The following is a 20735-nucleotide window of genomic DNA, read 5'->3' on the forward strand; positions in this document are numbered from 1 at the left end:
GTGCTATAGAAATATTTAAAAAAGCTTCTAAAGTATAATTTTGGAAAATTTTGAGTTTGGGGGGAAGGGGGATTTCAACAACATCTTCCCATGACATAAATTGTCCGCTAAAGTAGATTCTGATATTTTTAGCGCTCTATGTTTTAGAGCTTTACAAATATTTAAAAAATATTCTGTAGTATAATTTTGGAAAAATTTGAGTTTGGGGGGAACGGGGATTTCAATAACATCTTCCCTTGACATAAATTGTCCTCTAAAGTCGAGTCTGATGTTTGTAGCGCTCTATGTCTTAGAGCTTTACAAATTTTTAAAAAAGCTTCTAAAGTATAATTTTGTAAAATTTTGAGTTTGGGGGGAAGGGGGATTTCAAAAACATCTTCCCATGACATAACTTGTCCTCTAAAGTTGATTCTGATGTTTTTAGCGCTCTATTTCTTAGCGCCTTACAAATATTTAAAAAAGCTTCTGAAGTAGAATTTTGGAAAATTTTGAGTTTGGGGCAGAGGGGGATTTCAAAAACATCTTCCCACAATATAAATTGTCCTATAAAGTTGTTTCTGATGTTCGTAGCGCTCTATGTCTTAGCTCTTTACAAATATTTAAAAAAGCTTCTAAAGTATAATTTTGGAAAATTTTGTGTTTGGGGGGAAGGGGGATTTCAAATACATCTTCCCATGACATAAATTGTCCTCTAAAGTCGATTGTGATGTTTGTAGCGCTCTATGTCTTAGTGCTTTACAAATATTTAAAAAAGCTTCTGAAGTAGAATTTTGGAAAATTTTGAGTTTGGGGGGGAAGGGGGATTTCAAAAACATCGTCCCATGACATAAATTGTCCTCTAAAGTTGATTCTGATGTTTGTAGCGCTCTATGTCTTAGTGCTTTACAAATATTTAAAAAAGCTTCTGAAGTAGAATTTTGGAAAATTTTGAGTTTGTGGGAAAGGGGATTTCAAAAACATCTTCCCATGACATAAATTGTCCTCTAAAGTTGATTCAGATGTTTGTAGCGCTCTATGTCTTAGTGCTTTACAAATATTTAAAAAAGCTTCTGAAGTAGAAGTTTGGAAAATTTTGAGTGTGGGGGGAAGGGGGATTTCAAAAACATCATACCATGACATAAATTGTCCTCTAAAGTCGATTCTGATTTTTGTAGCGCTCTATTTCTTAGCGCTTTAAAAAAATTTAAAAAATCTTCTAAATTAGAATTTTGGAATATTTTGAGTTTGGGGGGAAGGGGGATTTCAAGAATATCTTCCCATGACATAAATTGTCCTCTAAAGTCGATTCTGATGTTTTTAGTGCTCTATGTCTTAGCGCTTTACAAATATTTAAAAAGCTTCTTAAGTATAATTTTGGAAAATTTTGAGTTTGGGGGAAGGAGGATTTCAAAAACTTCTTCCCATGACTTAAATTGTCCTCTAAAGTCGATTCTGATGTTTGTAGCGCTCTATGTCTTAGTGCTCTAGAAATATTTAAAAAAGCTTCCGAAGTAGAATTTTGGAAAATTTCGGGTTTGGGGGGAAGAGGGATTTCAAAAACATCTTCCCATAACTTAAATTGTCCTCTGAAGTCGATTCTGATGTTTGTGGAGCTCTTTAGTGCTTTACAAATATTTAAAAAAGCTTCTGAAGTAGAATTTTGGAAAATTTTGAGTTTCGGGCAAAGGGGGATTTCAAAAACATCTTCCCATGACATAAATTGTCCTCTAAAGTTGATTCTGATTTTTTTAGCGCTCCATGTCTTAGCGCTTTACAAATATTTAAAAAAGCTTCTAAAGTAGAATTTTGGAAAATTTTGAGTTTGGGGGGAAGGGGGGTTTCAAAAACATCTTCCCATGGCATAAATTGTCCTCTAAAGTTGATTCTGATTTTTGTAGCGCTCTATGTCTTAGAGCTTTACAAATATTTAAAAAAGCTTCTGAAGTAGAATTTGGGAAAAATTTGAGTTTGGGGGGAAGGGGGATTTAAAGAAAATCTTCCCATGACATAAATTGTCCTGTAAAGTCGATTCTGATGTCTGTAGCGCTCTAAGTCTCAGCGATTTACAAATTTATAAAAAAGCTTCTGAAGTAGAATTTTGGAAAATTTTGAGTTTGGGGGGAAGGGAGGTTTAATAACATCTTCCCATGACATAACTTGTCCTCTGAAGTCGATTATGATGTTTGTAGCGCTCGATGTCTTATTGCTTTACAAATATTTAAAAAAGCTTCTAAAGTAGAATTTTGGAAAATTTTAGTTTGGGGGAAAGGGGGATTTTAAAAACATCTTCCCATGACATAAATTGTCCTCTAAAGTCGATTCTGATGTTTGTAGCGCTCTATGTCTTACCGCTTTACAAATATTTAATAAAGCTTCTGAAGTAGAATTTTGGAAAATTTTGAGTTTGTGGGGAAGGGGGATTTCAAAAACATCTTCCCATAACATAATGTGTCCTCTAAAGTAAAGTTTTTTTTCTGATGTTTCTAACACTCTATATTTTAGCGCTTAAGAAATATTTAAAAAAGCTTCTAAAGCAAAATTTTGGAAAATTCTGAGTTTAGGGGGATGGGGGATTTCAAAAACATATTCCCATGACAAATTGTCATGTTAAGTTGATTCTGATATTTGTAGCGCTCTACGTCATAGCGTTTTAGAAATGTTTAAAAAAGCCTCTAAAGTAGAAATTTGAAAATGTTTGAGTTTGTTGGAAATGGGGATTTCAGAAACATCTTCCGATGACATAAATCGTTCTCTAAATTTGATTCTGATGTTTGTAGCACTCTTTGTCATGGCGCTTTACAAATATTTAAAAAAGCTTCTAAAGTAAAATTTTGGAAAATTTTGAGTTTGGGGGGATGGGCGATTTCAAAAACCTCTTCCCAAGATATAACATGGCATCTGAATTTAATTCTGATGTTTATTGAAGTCTATCAAATATTCCTTTATAAATATTTTAATAGATACTATAGTAGAATTTTTGAAAATTTTGAATTTTGGTGGAAGGGGGATTTTAAAAACATCTACCCAGAACATAATTTGTTCTTTTATGATGAATCGGATCTTTTTGCTTGTCTGTTTATGGTCAAATTCTTTCACTAATTAAGACAGTTTAAATGGCTTATCTACACTTGCCACTGGCATGCTACTCTTAAGGGGTTATGATAAACAAAGTTGTGACATCACAGACCTGCTTTCATTATACCATAACCAAAGTCAGCATGGGTAGAAAATTAAATGGCTTATAATGGAAAAAGGATTTTGGAATATATTTTAATTAACAAGGTTAATAGCTTAAGTTTTGTAAGTTAAGCAGTGATTTATAATTATTATATTAATATAGGATTAAATATGAGATAAAACAACTAGTAATGTGCAGTAATTTACCATTTTATAGAGGGGGGATGAGTGGAGGTAGGTACTTCAAAGTACCTTCCCGGGACATACCTTAGCATGTACATTCAACCCTGAAAGTTTCATTTTCCTAACCCAACCCCTTTCCAAGATAGCCAAAAGTAACTAAAGTAGAATTTTACCCAAAGTATGTCCTGGGAAGGTATTTTGAAATACATACTTCCACTCCTTTTCTCTCTAGAGGGTCCTGAGATTTGCCTTCATGACCTATTGAAATTTTGATAAAAACAACATTTTACCTTAATTTTCATTTATCAGTTTCTTTTTCTCTTGCTTTAGTTCTGAAAATGCAAGTCCTGTTATTTGAGTAGGATTTTAAGCTACATTAATGCTTTTTTTTCAAAATTTAGGAAATTTATTTGCATATCTTTAAAACCTTATAAATTGGGATTGAGCATAGTTGTGAAGCTTAAAACAATTATGTTGTACTGAATTTAAGCAGAAGATCTATTTTGCAAGGTTTCTCTTTTATAACACACAGATTTTTAAAGTCATCAAAGGTCAGGACCCTTTAGAGGGAGAAGGAGTAGAGGTAGGTACTTCAAAATACCGTCCTGGGACATATTTTGGCATATAGACCCATCCCTGAAATTTTCATTTTCTAACCTAGCCGCTTTCCAAGATAGCCAAAAGTAGCTAAAGTAGAATTTTACTCTATTTGGCTCCATTGTTGAGATGGCAGTTAAAACACTTTACACAAAATATAAAAGGACAGGGTTGTGACTGTGTTTACAACCCAGTGGCATGCTAGGCTGGATGCAGTTTAAGCTCTCTTGGTAATGGTGACCATAGATAGGTATGATTAAGGGGACCATTCTTCTGTAGTTTAGAGTAGATACCACTCCACAATGTCAATTTCTGATAGAGTATACAAGTTGGTTGGGTATGACAAGCAGCATCCTAGCACAACTCTTTTTTATATACATATATATTAATCACTATTTAAGAGACACAGAGGATGGGCAGCTCCAGTTGTATCTTAAAGGTTTGGCTTCCCATTTTTTGTTGAGTCTCCTTTTAAAAACTTCAGCTGATGTTGAAGATACTGTCTCCTTGCTTAAACAGTTCCAATCATTGATGTCTCTTTGGCTAAAGAAGTTTTGTCTGATTCTACAGCTAACTCTGGGCTTATGAAGCTTCTTAGAATGACCTTGTGTTTGTCTTTTGTTGGGTAACTAGGTAAAGAGCTGTTTTGGGGCTGGTTGACAAATTTATATGTGAGTAGTATGTCACTGCTCACATCAGAAGGTCAAATATGGGAGCTTTAGGTTAGATAGCCTTTCACTGTATGGTTTCTCACCAAGTCCAGAGATGCTCTTGGTGGCCCTCCTTTGTACACCTTCAATAAACTGTATATCACTTTTGTAAGAAGGACCAACAAGGCAGGTTCCAAAGTCAAGAACTGGTCTCACAATCATCTTGTATAACTTCAAGAAGATTCCATGTGATTGGCTAGAAAGTGTTGTTTTAATAAGTCCAAGGCTAGAATTTGCTTTGGAAACAGTTTGTGCAGAGTGTTCATAGAACTTTAGAAGATTAACTATAGTGACTCCCAGGTCTTTGCTACTGGTGAAAATTTGGAGAGGAATGGGGGATGATGTCTGGTTATAATTCGTAGTGTATTGGTGCATAGGATTATTGTTACCAAAATGAATGGTGAAACATTTTGATATGTTGAAAGAGAGAAGCCATGCCTGTGGCTTCTAATCTGTCCATGCCTGAATGTGGTCAAGCTCAGATTGTACTGATGATTTATCAGGCACACCAAATAGTTTTGAATCATCAGCATAAAGGGTTAAATGGTTCCTGACTTTGGTAATTGTATCATTTATATAAATAAGAAACAATGTGGGTCCCAAGACTGTTCCCTGGGGAACACTGATTAGAACATTACAGGGCTGGGAGTAGGTGCATTTGCTATCTGTTGTGAAGAGCTGTACAGTCTAAGATCTACCTGCCAGGAAGTTCATTAGCCAGTCTACTAATTCATGGTTAATTCCTGCTGCTGTTAAGTTAAAACAAAGCCAATTATGTGGGACCTTGGCAAATGCTTTGGATAGGTCTAAAAAAAATCAAATCAAGAAGAATGCTTTTTCCAGTAACAGAGTAACCTGTTCATAAGTGATGATTCTGATGAATTAATTTACTGTGACATAAATCCCAATTGTCAAAGTTTGTGAAATAATAAAAGACCTAGTGCATAAATAATAAACTCTTATATACCAAAGTGTTCATAAAAGTCTAATCTATCAAAAGAAATTGACTGGAAAACAAAATATCTATCCATTCCCCTGATATAGGGTACTTCATTTGCCATATAGTTCTGCCATCTATTAACTATATTACCATCTAAATATTGAGTTCCTCAACTTAGTTTGAACTGGATAGAGAGCCCTGTGGACAGCTCTGTTTCTTCTGCATAACTACATTGTCATCTACATATTGAGTTCCTCAACTTAGTTTAAACTGGATAGGGAGTGCTGTGGCCTTTTTTTTCTTCAGCATATGATGCATAGTGCCATCAAAATCATTGTTGTGTATATAATCAAATATACATAATTTAGCCTATATTAAATAGCCTACCAAATTGAATACATAATTAAACCAATTTGTTGACAATTGGCTAAGGTTTGTTGTTGTTTTTTATATATATTTTGATTAGTTTCATTGAGTTTCATTTGCTGATTTAGTTGAATATATTATGTCCAGTAAGGCTAAGAGAAAACACATAAGCCCAGTTAAAGGCCATGACAAATGTGCTACTTGTTCTACTGAACTGGATGAGGGGTCCTCTGCCATAGAGTGTGATATTTCTGAGAAGTGGATCTGTGGTGAATGTCTGGACCTGTCCCCTGGAGAATATAAGTTATTCAGCAAGATGATCAGTGTTTCCACTTATCATTTCAAAAAATCTGTAAAATCTTGACAATTTTCGGGAGAAAATCGGGAGATGGCTCTCGGGATTTGGGAGAAAATCGGGAGATGGATCTCAGGATTCGGTGGAATTTTCAATAAGAATTTGTTTTATTTTGCAATAAGTTTTTAGAGGTGTTCAAGCGATTTGCGGATAAAGTACCACATTCTAAAAGTTCAGAGTGCAGATTTACTGGAGCCAGCTGCGATTACAGAAAGAAAATTTGTTGATCAACTTTGTCAAACATGACAAAAGAAAGCAGCTAGAAGCTTGAAATGTATTTCGTTTTGAAACTAAGTGCAGCCATATTTCATTCAGACTCTAAAGCTGTTTAATTAAGACATTTTTCTTCACTGACCCTTAGTCTTTCTCACCCTTTCAGGCTCCACACGATAGCCACTAAGTTCTGGACGGAACAGAAAATTTGGACGAATTACGGACACCAGGCCTTTGACCATTGATTCTGAGTTAAGCGGCTTATTTGTTTTTAACACCATCCCCAGAGTTATTCACAAATGATAAAGAGAAAACGCAAAGTTGCAGCTCATTACTATTCATATAACTGAAAAAAATAGCAAAACTTTCAGACACATATACCGAATACATTCATAATCTGTGTCTATCGCATGGCTTTTTATGTGAGCAGTCGACTCAGATCACGCAGTAACTCAGCTGTGCTGGTAGACGCTACTACTCCTTCTAGCCTCTTTCTCAGGGGTGCGTCAACCGTCAGTGTGTCTACTGTAACTCCAGCTCGTTTCATTCCAAGTTTTGTCTGAATTGTGGAAGCAAAAGGTACTGTTACCAAACGATTCCTTCTGTCTATCTTTACTTCCTTGAGTAAGCTGAACAGTCTTTCTGAAGCTACGTTCGAAAATGGCAATGAAAACAAGAATTGTACAAACTTAGCTATGTTTGGTTTCTACGGTGGTTTCAACGGCGGTCCCTCGCACTCAAAACCGATTTCCAGTAATCCACGGCTGTCAGTGTTACTGTTTCATTATCATTGGCACTATCGGAATGTTCCCGTCACTCTTTGTCAATGGCACTTCTCGACCACCCTAACAACGAGTAGCGTCTTAAATTTGGGCCACGGGTGGGTGGGTTTAGTCCCTTAACTCTTTCGGGTTCAATAAAACTAATTTCAATGTTTTCACTGGCTTTTAATTGTCCTCGTTTTCATCCTTTCTTCGCGATTGTATGTTTTATAATACGCTGCCAGGCCCTGGCAGACTATGTTCGTCACTTTCTGCTAACCCAGTCTCGATTGATCAGTAACATTCTTATGCGGCATATTTTTCAGGAATGTGACTAACTTGTCAACCAGCAAAAATGGTAAATTGTTTTCAAAATGCTGCAGTTTTTGTCTTTGTATCTTGTAGTCGATCATTTGATGCAAACCCATTCAGTTCTACAGAGCAACTGCAGATAAAGTCTAATTTTTGTCATATTTCTTTAAGTTTGTAGTAACTTTGGATAAATTTGAACCTACTGAGTCAGCTGGACCAACATAGTACTAGTTCCCGTCTTCTTGGTGCAAGCCTATACCTGTGGTTAGCCTGTGAATAGAAAATAATTAGCTAATTACCTACCTTGAAGGTATTTAAATGATCAAAAACAGAACATCAATACAACCACTGCGGAATAGATAATGGGCAATGTTCATACATATGCCAATAAATTCCAATCGCGCAGCCTCAATTGCCTGGGACGTTAAGGAAAATCCCTAATAGACCACAGACAACGGCCAGGTAAAAAAAAACAAAAAAAAACAAAGAATGACAACAAAGTAAGTTTTTACGGGAATTGAGTTTTCTGGAGATTTTCGGGAGATTCGGTATTTTATTTTTTTGTCGGAAGATGGATTAGGAATTCGCTAGATCTCCCGAATAATCGGGAGAAGTGGAAACACTGAAGATGATGCAATCCCTTACCCGTTCCTGGTCATGTCCAGCCTGCAAAGTTAATCCTTCTCCTCTCCCCTCTTGTGAGCAAGCTATGATAAATAAGCTAGCATCTGTTATGGATTATTCATTGAAATCTGTCAGTGAAGTTCTTAAGAAGGAATTTGCCACCAGTAGTCAGTTGACTGAAACACTTTCCCAACTGAGAACTGACATTAAAAGTTACATTTCTGCCCAGGTTAGTAATTTTGCAAACAGGGTATCCCATATTGAAAATTCTCTACAATTGGTTTGCTCTGTTTCAACTGTTAAAGACCTAGTGGTTTCTACAGTGTCTTCTAATTTGTCCCAACTTCCAGTAGCTCAATTAACCAAAACCAATGTTTGTCAGATAGCATGTTCAGAGCACCAGCATTTTGAAAGACATCTTAACGTTGTTGCTTATGGTATCCCCACCCAGACTGATGATGCAGTTTTCCTGTACAATTATCTGTTACGTAATTATGGAGTTGACATTGGTGCCCCCCAGTCCAAGTAAAAAGAATTTCTAATAGCCATCAACCATCTGGTAGCCGCCCCCTTCTCTTCTCTGTACCATCAACTGAATTTAGAAAGCAAATAATACGGAAATCCTTTGAAACAAAAGGATCAATCAGTTTCTATGGTGATAGTCCTAAAGAAGATTGCATAAAAAACAAAGCTCTAGTTGAGGAGCTGAAATGCAGAATAGCAAGGGGAGAGGCAGATTTGGTAATTTGTAATAGTGCCATCATCCAAAAAAACTTGCGAGTTGGATTGATCCCCCCAGCTGCTCCAATGTCCCACTAATGTATGTGCCTCCTACCTCTGTTAATTGTTTAGGTGTTTATGGACTTGCATCACCAAATTCTGTCTCAATGGTCTTGTAGTGAACATAATAATAATATTTCCCTGTCTGATGCTGACATTTCTCCTGTTTCTTCAGCAACAACTTGATTACCTGATGTTTCTTCTTTGGCATTTCATAGTGCTGTATCCAACAACCTTACCAGTCCTTTAGTTCCTGCATCCTCTCAGATTCCTACCTCTCAGGGAATGAGGTTCCTTAGCTCCAATGTTGATAGCCTCCCTAATAAGATTTCTGAACTTTCTTTTCATATGAAATCTGAGGAGTCGAGTGGATGAGGAGTAGATGTTGCAGGAATTACAGAAGCTTCACTAAAAAATACCTTGTCAGTCTTAACTCCTGATGAAATCAAAATCAATGGTTACCAATTATTTTCTTATCTGAATTCCCCACTTTGCCACAGAGGAGTGTGCCTTTATATTAGAGATGGACTAAATGTTAGTCTCGTTCAGTTCAATCCTCTGAATACTGATGGCAGGGGTGTCCTGAGGCTCATTTTATTGGGGGGGGGGCGATTTCCGTAATTTTACCAAATTGTTATGGTACCTGATTTGTGCTGAATTTTCTGCAGAAATAAAGAATTTTGCTAAATTTCGGCTGATTTTGCCGAAAAGTTGGGGGGGGGGGGCACCCTGACCTTCTTATTAAGAATGTAATAACCACACCTGTTGGTAATAGTGACCATGTAGTAATTATTTCAGAGCTATATCTGCCTACCAAACAACCTTCCTCTATATAATCTCTGATAAACTTGCCAAAGTCAACTGGAAAACGCTTATTACTCATGATATTGAGGAGAGTTGGTCAAATGTAAAAACGTTAATTCTAAATGTAGAAAAGTCACGCACCAGACTTTTTCAGGTAAAACAGGCAAAAAGTTTACCTTTTTTAACTACTAAAGTAAGCAAGCTAATCAGTTGAAAACACAGCATAGAATTGCTATAGAACAAATAAGACCACAGAAAAATATTACTTCAAAATCCTTAAAATATACTTCAAATCCTTTTGTAATCAAACAACAAACCAAATAAAGGAGTTGAAGAGAAGGTTTGAGAAAAAACTGGCTGAGGAAGTTAAGGATAGCCTTAAATCTTTCCGGCGTTATGTCACTCAAAAATGTAGCAGCAGACACACAATCCCAGATATCCTGCACAATAGTTAATCAGTTGCTGATCCTAGACTGAAAGTTGAAATTTTTAGCCAATATTTCTCTTGTGTTTTTTTTTTGTCAAACTCCAGTATTGTATATCCTACACCTCCTTTATATGATGTATCACATAATATTGAACCAAAACTGATTACAGATACTTTGGTTGTAAAGGAACTCACATTCTTCGAACTGAATAAATCTGCTGGCCCAGATAGCATTCACCCACGTATCCTACATGAATGTTGTACAGTTTTGTGTCATCCTCCTTCCCTGCTGTTCAATTTATCATTAAATCTTTCTAGAATGTCTCAGGACTGGAAAACTGCGCATATCATTCCTATTTTTAAAAAAGGTAGAAAGGACCTTGCTGAAAATTATCAACCCATCAGCATGACTTCAGCAGTTGTTAAGGTTCACAGTTCACAACATGGCTTTCATTGTGGAAGATCTGTTGATACCAATCTCCTCAAATCATATAATCACATCACCAAGTTGCTTGATAAGGGGGTGCCTGCTGACATGATTCTGCTTGACTTTTCTGAAGCTTTTGACAAAGTGTGTCACAATCTGCTCTGGATCCTTGATTTTCTTTATTTGTGTAATCAATGTGTTCAGTTAATTGATGACTCTGATAATTGTATTGTTTCTTCCTCAACGTGTGTTCTGAGTGGAGTTCTCAGGGAAGGGTCTTCCGTTATCTCCTGTGATGCTCCTTCCGTTATCAGCAGTAAATAAACTCTTTATGCAAATGACCTGAAACTTCATGAACCAGCTTTGTCCTGTGATGATCATGCCCTGCTACAAAATAATCTTCAACTGCTGGGTCAATGGGCTGAGGCCTGGCTTCTTGAATTCAATGTTGCCAAGTGCTATATCATTCACTTTGGCAAACAGAATCCTCACCACTCGTATTTTTTCTTAGGCCACCCATTCTCCTCTGTAAAGAATGAGCAAGATCTTGGTATCATTATTGATTATGAACTAAAATTCAGCACTTATAATAAGAGGTCTGTTGCAGGGGCTAGTTCGACCTTGGGACTGATTGAGCATACTAATTCCTCTTGTTCCACTAAAGTCATCAGTCTTCTTTATAAGAAGCTTGTGCATCCTAAGCTTGAAGTTGGAATGTCTCTTGCCTCTCCATATTTTAAAAAAGACATAAAAGTTCTTGAACATGTTTAGAGACATGCTACTAAAGTGATATTTGGCATGCAAGAGCTTTCCTACCCTGTAAGACTATCAAAGCTGAATCTCCCTACACTTGTTTACAGGAGAAATACAGGGGATGCTTTTTTAATCTTTAAGTTATTGAGGGCTAATATTCTCACAGCATTATTCCCTACTATTGGTACAAATTCAAGAACTAGAGGTCATCATCTGAAACTTGTCAAGCAGTCTCCAATATCTAGAATCCATACTCAATTCTTCTCAACACGTATTGTCAATATTTGGAACAAACTATCTAATGAAACAGTTACTTTTGAACCCGTTAATGTTTTTAAATGAAGGCTAGATGATGAGTGGTCCTCCAGAGAGTGTAAACTCAATTGGGATGCTATTGAAGATGGAACAGCACCTGGTCACCAGTGAACCTGCATACAAATAGTCATCATTCCGGAGCTCTACAAGGAGAAATCCTTAGATTGCTCCTAGCTGCAATTTAAGGTAATTTAAGATAAGTGTCTGGAAGGTTAGTTTCTACAGATTGTCCTGGGAGAAAGCCATGCTGCCTGTTGGAGATAATTTCATTAGTAACAAGGTGTTGAAGAAGTGCAGCATTAACAATCCTCTCAAGGACTTTTGCAACAGCAGATGTGAGGCTGATAGGTCTATGATTTTCAGCTTTGGATTTATCCCCCTTTTTAAAGATTTGTGATATAGGCTAGTTTCCATTGGGAGCGGACATACTTATGATCAAGGGAATGTTGAAAAAGCACAGATAATGCAGGAGGCAATTTCACAAGCAGCTTCTTCTAGCAGACAAGGATGAATGTTATCAGCACCAGCACTTTTGTTGATGTCCAGGCTTTTGAGTTGTTTTTCAACCATGGAAGTAGTAATTGTAATGCAACTCATTTGCTTCTGGATGTTGAAGCAAATGATGTGGCTAATTGTGCCCTAGTTGATGTGGCTCTTCTAAACAATGTTTTAAATGTGTTGGTTAATTGGTGTAGTTTAAATTCAATGTTTATTAATCAAGAAAAATGCTATGTAGTAAATTATTTAGCGAATGCAGTAGCATACCAGTATTCCATTGTTGATGTAGTGATAAGTTTGGTTGATTCTGTTGGGGACTTTGGTATTGTTTTTGATAACCCATTCAGTTTTGATAAAAAAAAGCACTAGTTATATCATGTACAGTAAACTACAGTTGGCTCTGTATCAAAAGAATGTTTAGAAGGTTTAACCTGCAAAGCTTTACCACACTGTACAAGATAATAACACACCCAATAGTTGAGTACTGCACGTCTTTGTGGTATCCAACAAGAAAATATAATTCACAGCTTATTAAAAGGTCAAAAACAGGCATCAAAATATGTTCCTTATTTGAAGTATTTGCTTTCTGACTGTAGGCTATGTTGTTTGGGTCTACCATCTCTGCAATTTAGGAGGGATATATTAGACCTAGTTAATACATATCGAATTGTTAAAGGTATTGATAATTTGTCTTCTACTGATTTCTTTCAGTTCAGCCATTATTCACCCACATGACAGAACTCATTAAAATTGTACCAGAAAAGGGCTTTAAGAAAGGATGGACAGGGTTCTTTTGTAAATCAGTCCATCAAATCATGGAAAATGTTACCTGACCATGTTGTTTCAGGAATAAATATTACAGCTCTTAAAACAGCTTTGGTTGGAACATCTTTATATTTAAGGCAGTATATAGAACCATAATATTTATGGCATTTGTAAAAGCTGTTTACTCAGTGCCCCTAAGAGGAATGTCATGAATTTGTCTCTTTCTGCATTCTGTTGTATTTGTTTATCTTCATAATGAGTTCAGCCTATGAAATTTATTTGTTACTGTGGTACCAGTAAATAACCAGGGGTCCAATTATTGTTTTTGTGTTTTTGTTTATTGTTGTTTATTGTATATTTGTAACAAGACAAGTCTGTGGATTACTCTGTTTTTTTTTATCGTTTTTTTCTTATTTAAAACAAATAATATTAATCCATTTCACTCTGATTTACAAACCGGACTGATTTATAAACCAGGAGCTGTAAGTAAGGAGCAACTCAGCTCAATTGGGACTAGAACTCTAGACCACGGGTTTTTGGTACCAGTAGAAGCGCCAGCTGAGTCAGATTTCATCACTGATTTCAAATATATAACTTTGGTCAAGTTTCGTGTTGTACATCAGCAGTTGGGAGTCTGAGAAAATATTGCCGATTTTCAACGATAGGAAAAAAGACCCATAAAAGTTATAGAACCTTAATGAAAATCACACCATCATATTCAGCGTATCAGAGAACCCTATTGTAGAGGTTTCAAGCTCATATCTGCAAAAATGTGGAATTTTGAAATGTTTGCCAGAAGGAAGATCACGGATACGTATTTATTTGTTTTTGTTTTTTTATCCCCCAGGGGTGACGTATCGACCCAGTGGTCCTAGAATTCGTGGGAGGGCTCATTGGAACGGAAATTAAAAGTTCTAGTGCCCTTTTTAAGTGACAAAAAAAAATGGAGGGCAACTAGGCCCCCTCCCACGCTTATTTTTTTCCCAAAGTCACCCGATCAAAATTTTGAGATAGCTATTTTGTTCAGCATGGTCGAAAATATGATAAATATGTCTTTTAGGATGACTTAATCCCCCGAAGTCCCCAGGGGGAGGGCTAAAAGTTATGAGCTTTACCTATTGTTAAGATATAGTATTGGTTATTGGGAAGTATACAGAAGTTTTCAGGAGGGTTTTTTTCTGGTAGTGGGAGGGAAGGGCGGGTCGGGGGTTATGTTGGAGGATCTGTCCATGAAGGAAGTTTTCATGGGGGAAGGGAAATTGCCATGAAGGGGGCGCCGGACTTGCCAGCATTATTTATTGGTTATTGGGAAGTATACAGACATTTTCAGAAAGGATTTTTTTCTGGAGGGGGGGGGGAGGGTAGAGGAGGGGGTTACTCGGGAGAATCTTTCCGTGGAGGATGTTTCTTTGGGGAAAGGGACATTTCTATGAAGGGGGCGCCGGATTTCCAAGCATTATTTAAAAAACGATAAGAAATTAAATAAAAAAAACAAGTTTTTTTCAACTGAAAGTAAGAAGCAACATTAAAACCTAAAACAAACAGAAATTATAATGTATATGAGGGGGTTCTCCCCCAATTCAATACCTCTCTCTTTACGCTACAGTTTTTTTTAGGGCTTTCAAAAGAGCTATCTATTCTAATTAAACGGCCTTTGTGATTCAGGGGTTTGTGAATCAATTTTTTTTTAACTTTTAACGTAAAGAGCGTGGTATTGACAAAGGGGAGAACCCACTCATATACGTAATAAAATATACGTAATAAAAAAACAATCAATTCGGCTCAACAGTAATCGAAACTTTTAAAAACAGAATTTTGATGTCAATAAATGTATCAAAAGAATGTGTTTATAATGCTGATTCTAAATATATAATTTTATTAAGTTTAGTATTACTCATCAAAGGCTACGAACCTGAGAAAATTTACTCGATTTTTTAAAGAGGGGGGAAACATCCCCTACAAGTGAAAGAATTTTAATGAAAATCACACCGTCAGATTCAGCGTATCAGAAAACCCTATTACATAGGTTTCAAGCTCATATCTGCAAAAATCTGCAACTTTTTATTTTTTACCAGAAGAAAAATATACGAATATAGAAGTTAGTTACGTAAGTTAATTTGTAAAGACATCCATTTAGCAAAAAAAAAGTAAAATTTTTATGCAAATTTTGTTTACTTATTCAATGACGGTTAGCCAAAATAAAAGCTGCATTAACTAAAAAACGATCAGAAATTAAATAAAAAAAAACAAGTCTTTTAAACTGAAAGTAAGGAGCGACATTAAAACATAAAACGAACAGAAATCAGTCCGTATGTGAAAGAGGCTGTCCCCTCCTCAAAGCTTCGCGCTTTAAGCTAAATTTTGGCTGTTTCTTACAACTTTTATTTTTTAAAACAATAAAAAAATTTATCGTACAAAGCGAGGCGTAGAGGAGGGGACAACCCCTTTCATATACGGAATAATCAAACCTGCATTTTTTCAAAAACGTTCAAAAGTTAAATAAAAAAAAACAAGTTTTTTTAACTGAAAGTAAGGAGCGACATTAAAACTTAAAACGAACAGAAATTATTCCGTATATGAAAGAGGCTGTCCCCTCCTCAACGCTTCGCTCTTTACGCTAAAGTTTTTCATTGTTAAAAAAAAAAATAGTCGTGAGAAATTTAAACTTTAGCATAAAGAGCGAGGCGTTGAGGAGGGGACAGCCTCTTTCATATACGGAATAATTTCTGTTCGTTTTAAGTTTTAATGTCGCTCCTTACTTTCAGTTCAAAAAACTTGTTTTTTTTATATAATTTTTGAACGTTTTTGAAAAAATACAGGTTTTGATCTTTGCTCACCGTACCTGAATAATTAAAAAAAAATTTGCAAATTAATTTTCTTTTATTTGGTTAATTGGCTTTCTCGAAGCTTGTTAAATTTTATTTACGAACGTTTTTATTAGTAATAAATATACGTAACTTACGAATTAACTCACGTAACGAACTTCTATATTCATATATTTTTAATACGTATATTAGGGGGTTCCCCCCCTAGTTAATACCTTGCTCTTTTAGTGAAAGTTTGAATTTTGTTCTAACTCTTTAAAAATGACCTCTTACTCACAAAGGTCGTTAATTAGAATAAATAGCTCTTATGAAAGTACTAAAAAATCTTTGGCTTAAAGAGCAAGGTATTGACTAGGGGGTGAACCCAATCATATATGTAATATTTTCTGTTCATTTTAAGTTTTGAAGTAGCTTCTGTTGCAGTTGAAAAACTTTTTTTTTATATTTAATTTCTGATCTTTTTTTAAATAATGCTGGGAAGTCCGGCGTCCCCTTCATAGCAATTTCCCTTCCCCCATGAAAACCCTTCATAGAAAGATCCTCCCACATAACCCCCGACCCACCCACCCCCCCACTACCAGGAAAAATCTCCCCTGAAAACGTCTGTATGCTTCCCAATAACCAATACTATATGTTAACATAGGGTAAAGTTCATAACATTCAGCCCTCCCTCCGGGAACTTAGGGGGATTAAGTCATCATAAAAGACATACTTAGAATATTTTAGAACCTGCTGAACAAAATGATCATCTCAAAATTTTGATCCGATGACTTTGGAAAAATAATGAGTATAGGAAGGGGCCTAATTGCCCTCCATTTTTTTTAGTTACTTAAAAAGGGCACTATAACTTTTAATTTCCATTCCAATGAGCCCTCCCAAAATATTATAGGACCACTGGGTCGATACGAACACCCCTGGAAAAAAAAAAAAAAAAAAAAATAAACACGCACCCGTGATCTTTCTTCTGGCAAAAAATGCAAAATTCAACATTTTTGTAGATAGTAGCTTTAAACATCTACAGTAGGGTTCTCTGATACGCGGAATATGATAGTGTGATTTTCATTAAGTTTCTATAACTTTTAGGGGTTTTTTCCCCTTTTTTTGAAAATCAGCCAAATTGTCTCAGGCGCGTAACTTTTGATTGGTAAGGCTAAACTTGATGAAACTTATATATTTGAAATCAGCATTAAAATTTAATTCTTTTGGTGTATCTATTTGTATCAAAATACCGTTTTCTAGAGTTTGGTTACCATTGAGCCGGGTTTACTGACAGTTCCACGAACTGTTTGAAAGAATGTTTAGAAGGTTTAACCTGCAAAGCTTTACCACACTGTACAAGATAATAACACACCCAATAGTTGAGTACTGCACGTCTTTGTGGTATCCAACAAGAAAATATAATTCACAGCTTATTAAAAGGTCAAAAACAGAAATCAAAATATGTTCCTTATTTGAAGTATTTGCTTTCTGACTGTAGGCTATGTTGTTTGGGCCTACCATCTCTGCAATTTAGGAGGGATATATTAGATCTAGTTAATACATATCGAATTGTTAAAGGTATTGATAATTTGTCTTCTACAGATTTCTTTCAGTTCAGCCATTATTCACCCACATGGCAGAACTCATTAAAATTGTACCAGAAAAGGGCTTTAAGAAAGGATGGACAGGGTTCTTTTGTAAATCAGTCCATCAAATCATGGAAAATGTTACCTGACCATGTTGTTTCAGGAATAAATATTACAGCTCTTAAAACAGCTTTCGTTGGAACATCTTTATATTTAAGGCAGTATATAGAACCATAATATTTATGGCATTTGTAAAAGCTGTTTACTCAGTGCCCCTAAGAGGAATGTCATGAATTTGTCTCTTTCTGCATTCTGTTGTATTTATTTATCTTCATAATGAGTTCAGCCTATGAAATTTATTTGTTATTGTGGTACCAGTAAATAACCAGGGGTCCAATTATTGTTTTTGTGTTTTTGTTTATTGTTGTTTATTGTATATTTGTAACAAGACAAGTTTGTGGATTACTCTGTTTTTTTTTCGTTTTTTTCTTATTTAAAACAAATAATATTAATCCATTTCACTCTGATTTATAAACCAGACAACATTTCCAAAGACAACAAACAATAATAGACAAAAAGGACTTTGTTTTCTAATAAGCTTAACTAGAAACTGTTTTTAGGCTTCAAAATCAAACTAAAATGCCAAAGGAGGAAGATGAAAGATAATTTTGCACAATGTGGGATAGGAAATATTCCAGGGGGAATTCCAAAGGAGTAGTTCTAAAGATGGAAATGTCAATCCTTATAACTTAAAACTTAGCTCATCCTTCTACAATAATCAAAATTATAAGGATAACCATTGTATTTACAGAAGAAGGATTTTTTAATTTGGATTATCCCATAATAAGCAAAAGCACCCCTTGGTTTAAAAGAAAGAAGATACTATTTTCCAAAACATAAATTTAACTACTGTACGTTATTATCAGCACACATATAGCCTATAAAATGCCCTTAAAAGTTACCAGATGCAGTAAACCATGTTGTTCTTTTAAAGCCCAAGAATAAGGCATATATTTTTTATAAGAATTATGCAAAGAGAGAGGAGGAAGGGGTCTTAAGAACATCTATCCTCTATAATTATAATATTTTACAGTAACACACCTAATTGCCTATATTTCTTAAATAATACGCTAATGTCTGTACAGCATAATTAAGCTAGGATGAAAGTGAATACGTCACTTTTTGCCTTTTTTATGGTCTTTCATAATTAATTAATTGCTTCTAAGGAAAATTAAATTTTGAGCCCCTAAAGGACAATGCTCATTCAGAGCTGACTTCAGCAGCTGAAGAAGAGCTTGCTGGGTTGGCTGCATTAAAGTGGAACTTCCAAGAATGTTGACTGGGGCGTTAACCTAAATCAAGAGACACTATATGCAGTAAATAGTCAACTGCAATTAATTGCAATTGGAATTGCTTGTGAATGTGACTGAGACTACTTGTAATTGCAACTGTGAGTACTTATGACTGCAACTGCAACTACTTGTGACTGTGACTACAACTATTTGTGACTACATGTGCCTGCAACGGTAACTACTTGTAACTGCAACTGTGACCACTTGTATCTACTACTGCTACTCTGACTGAAGCTAAGACTGCTACTACTATTACTAGTGAAATAAATCAAAAAAAGTTTAAGACCATCCAGGTTGTCAAAGAGTCTTATCTACAATATCTCAGGGCTGGCTAAGGTTATTAAGTTGGAAATTTCAGGGAATGTTGAACTAAATCAAAAGACACTATATGTATCAAGGTGCTCAAAAGGGTTTATCTGTAAAATCTCAGGAACTGCTTAGGGTATCAAGTTGAAACTTTCAGAGAATGTTTAGGTGGAGATTGAACTATTTGGGAGATATCCAAGTTGAAGAACTGTCAGTACAGCAGTACTGGAAGAAGATACTTGGTCTGAAGACTTGCAGTGGAGATATCAAGTACCCAGAACTGTGGTAGTGCATATTGCTGATCTTCTTGTTATCTTTTAGCAATGTTCCAGCTGAGCGTTTGTTCTGCCTCCTGAATTTAATCAATACCAACATCTGAAATAGTCTCAAGAATGTCACACCTTTCCCCCCAAAGTCGTCCCATCAATATTTTGATATGACCATTTTGTTCAGCATAGTTGAAAGGTTCAGTAACTACCTTTGAGGTTGACACGGCCCCCTTGTCCCTGGCAGGGGCGAATCTCCAGTATTTTTATTGGGCGGGGGGCAAGAGAGGTCCATATCCGGCTAGTCAAGGGGGATGGGCTATGTAATAATTTTTTATCTCCTAAATATTGGGGGAGGGGCAACTGTCCCCCTTGCAACCCTCCCCCCCCCCCCCAAATGACGCCCCTGGTCCCTGGGGGAGGGTTTGTAAGCTACGAAACTTGCACTTTGTTTATGCGTAGGATTTGTTATTCGGCAGTATAGGCTGCAGACATTTGTTTTTGGTCGGGGAGATTTCTAATTGAAGTTATTTTCCACAGTGCGAGTTTCCTGTGGGGAGGGAAGTTTCCCAGGGGGGATTTTATACTGGGGAATTTACCAGAATTCCTATACGAAATTTTTTGTATTTGTCTTTGCTGACTCAATTTTACATGTGGGGATGTTCTATGGAAATTTTAAGAGTGGTTGGAATTATTTGTAGGAATTGTTGTCACGGAGGGGGGATTTTCCGTGTGAGAAATTTTCCACAGGGAATCCCACAGAAGAAACTTTCCACAGGGGAATCCCACAGGAGAAATTTTCTGTGGGAGCAACTTTCCACTGGAGATGGGGTGATTTCTGGGAAAAATTTTCCTCGGAAGTGGATTTTTGACATAATTTGAAAACTATAAGAAATTAAAGCCTTTTTCTAATGAAAGCATGCTTTGATGCTCAGGTGGAATTGTGCTCAAGAAATTTTCAAGGGCAATTTTCAGCAAGGATGGCTTTTTCTGGGGGGTTTTCCGAGGGAAAGGGTATTTTACGTGGGAAGAACTCTATTTTGAGTAGTTTTTTCGTGAAGGGAAGGGATTTTCCTTGGAGGGGAGACGGATTTCCCAGTATTGTTTGAAAAATGATCAGAAATAAAAATTTAAAAATATGTTTTTTCCACTGAAAGTAAGGAACAACATTAAAAATTAAAACAAACAGAAGTTATTCCGTATATGAAGGCAGTTGCTCCGTCCTCAATACCTCCCTCTTTACATAAAAAATTGGCTTTTGCCTCAATTCTTTAAGAATGACTTCTGAAACAAACGGGCCATTTCATTAGCATAAGAAACTTTTTTAAAAGTGCTGAAGAACTTTAGTGTGAAGAGTAAGGTATTAAGGAGGGGGCAATTCCCCTCAAATAATTTATGTTCGTTTTAAGTGTTAATGTTGCTCCTTACTTTTAGT

At 36.0% G+C, this 20735-nt stretch overlaps 1 protein-coding gene across 4 annotated transcripts in view; it reads left to right on the plus strand.

Moving 5' to 3' along the window:
* LOC148946010 (uncharacterized) overlaps window positions 1-20735 on the plus strand; it is a 65867-nt gene that overhangs the window by 21766 nt on the left and 23366 nt on the right. Inside the window, exon 1 of one of the 4 annotated variants that reach the window (XM_089097946.1) lies at window positions 11800-11909. The exons of the other annotated variants lie outside the window; for them this stretch is intronic. The gene's annotated coding sequence lies outside the window, so the exon portion shown is untranslated. Of the gene's footprint in view, window positions 1-11799; window positions 11910-20735 lie in introns of those variants that run through there. 4 annotated transcript variants of the gene reach the window in all.

Source organism: Artemia sp. Qi Xiang Cuo, chromosome 12, assembly GCF_049724085.1.
Source record: "Artemia sp. Qi Xiang Cuo chromosome 12, ASM4972408v1, whole genome shotgun sequence".
NCBI lineage: Eukaryota > Metazoa > Arthropoda > Branchiopoda > Anostraca > Artemiidae > Artemia > Artemia sp. Qi Xiang Cuo.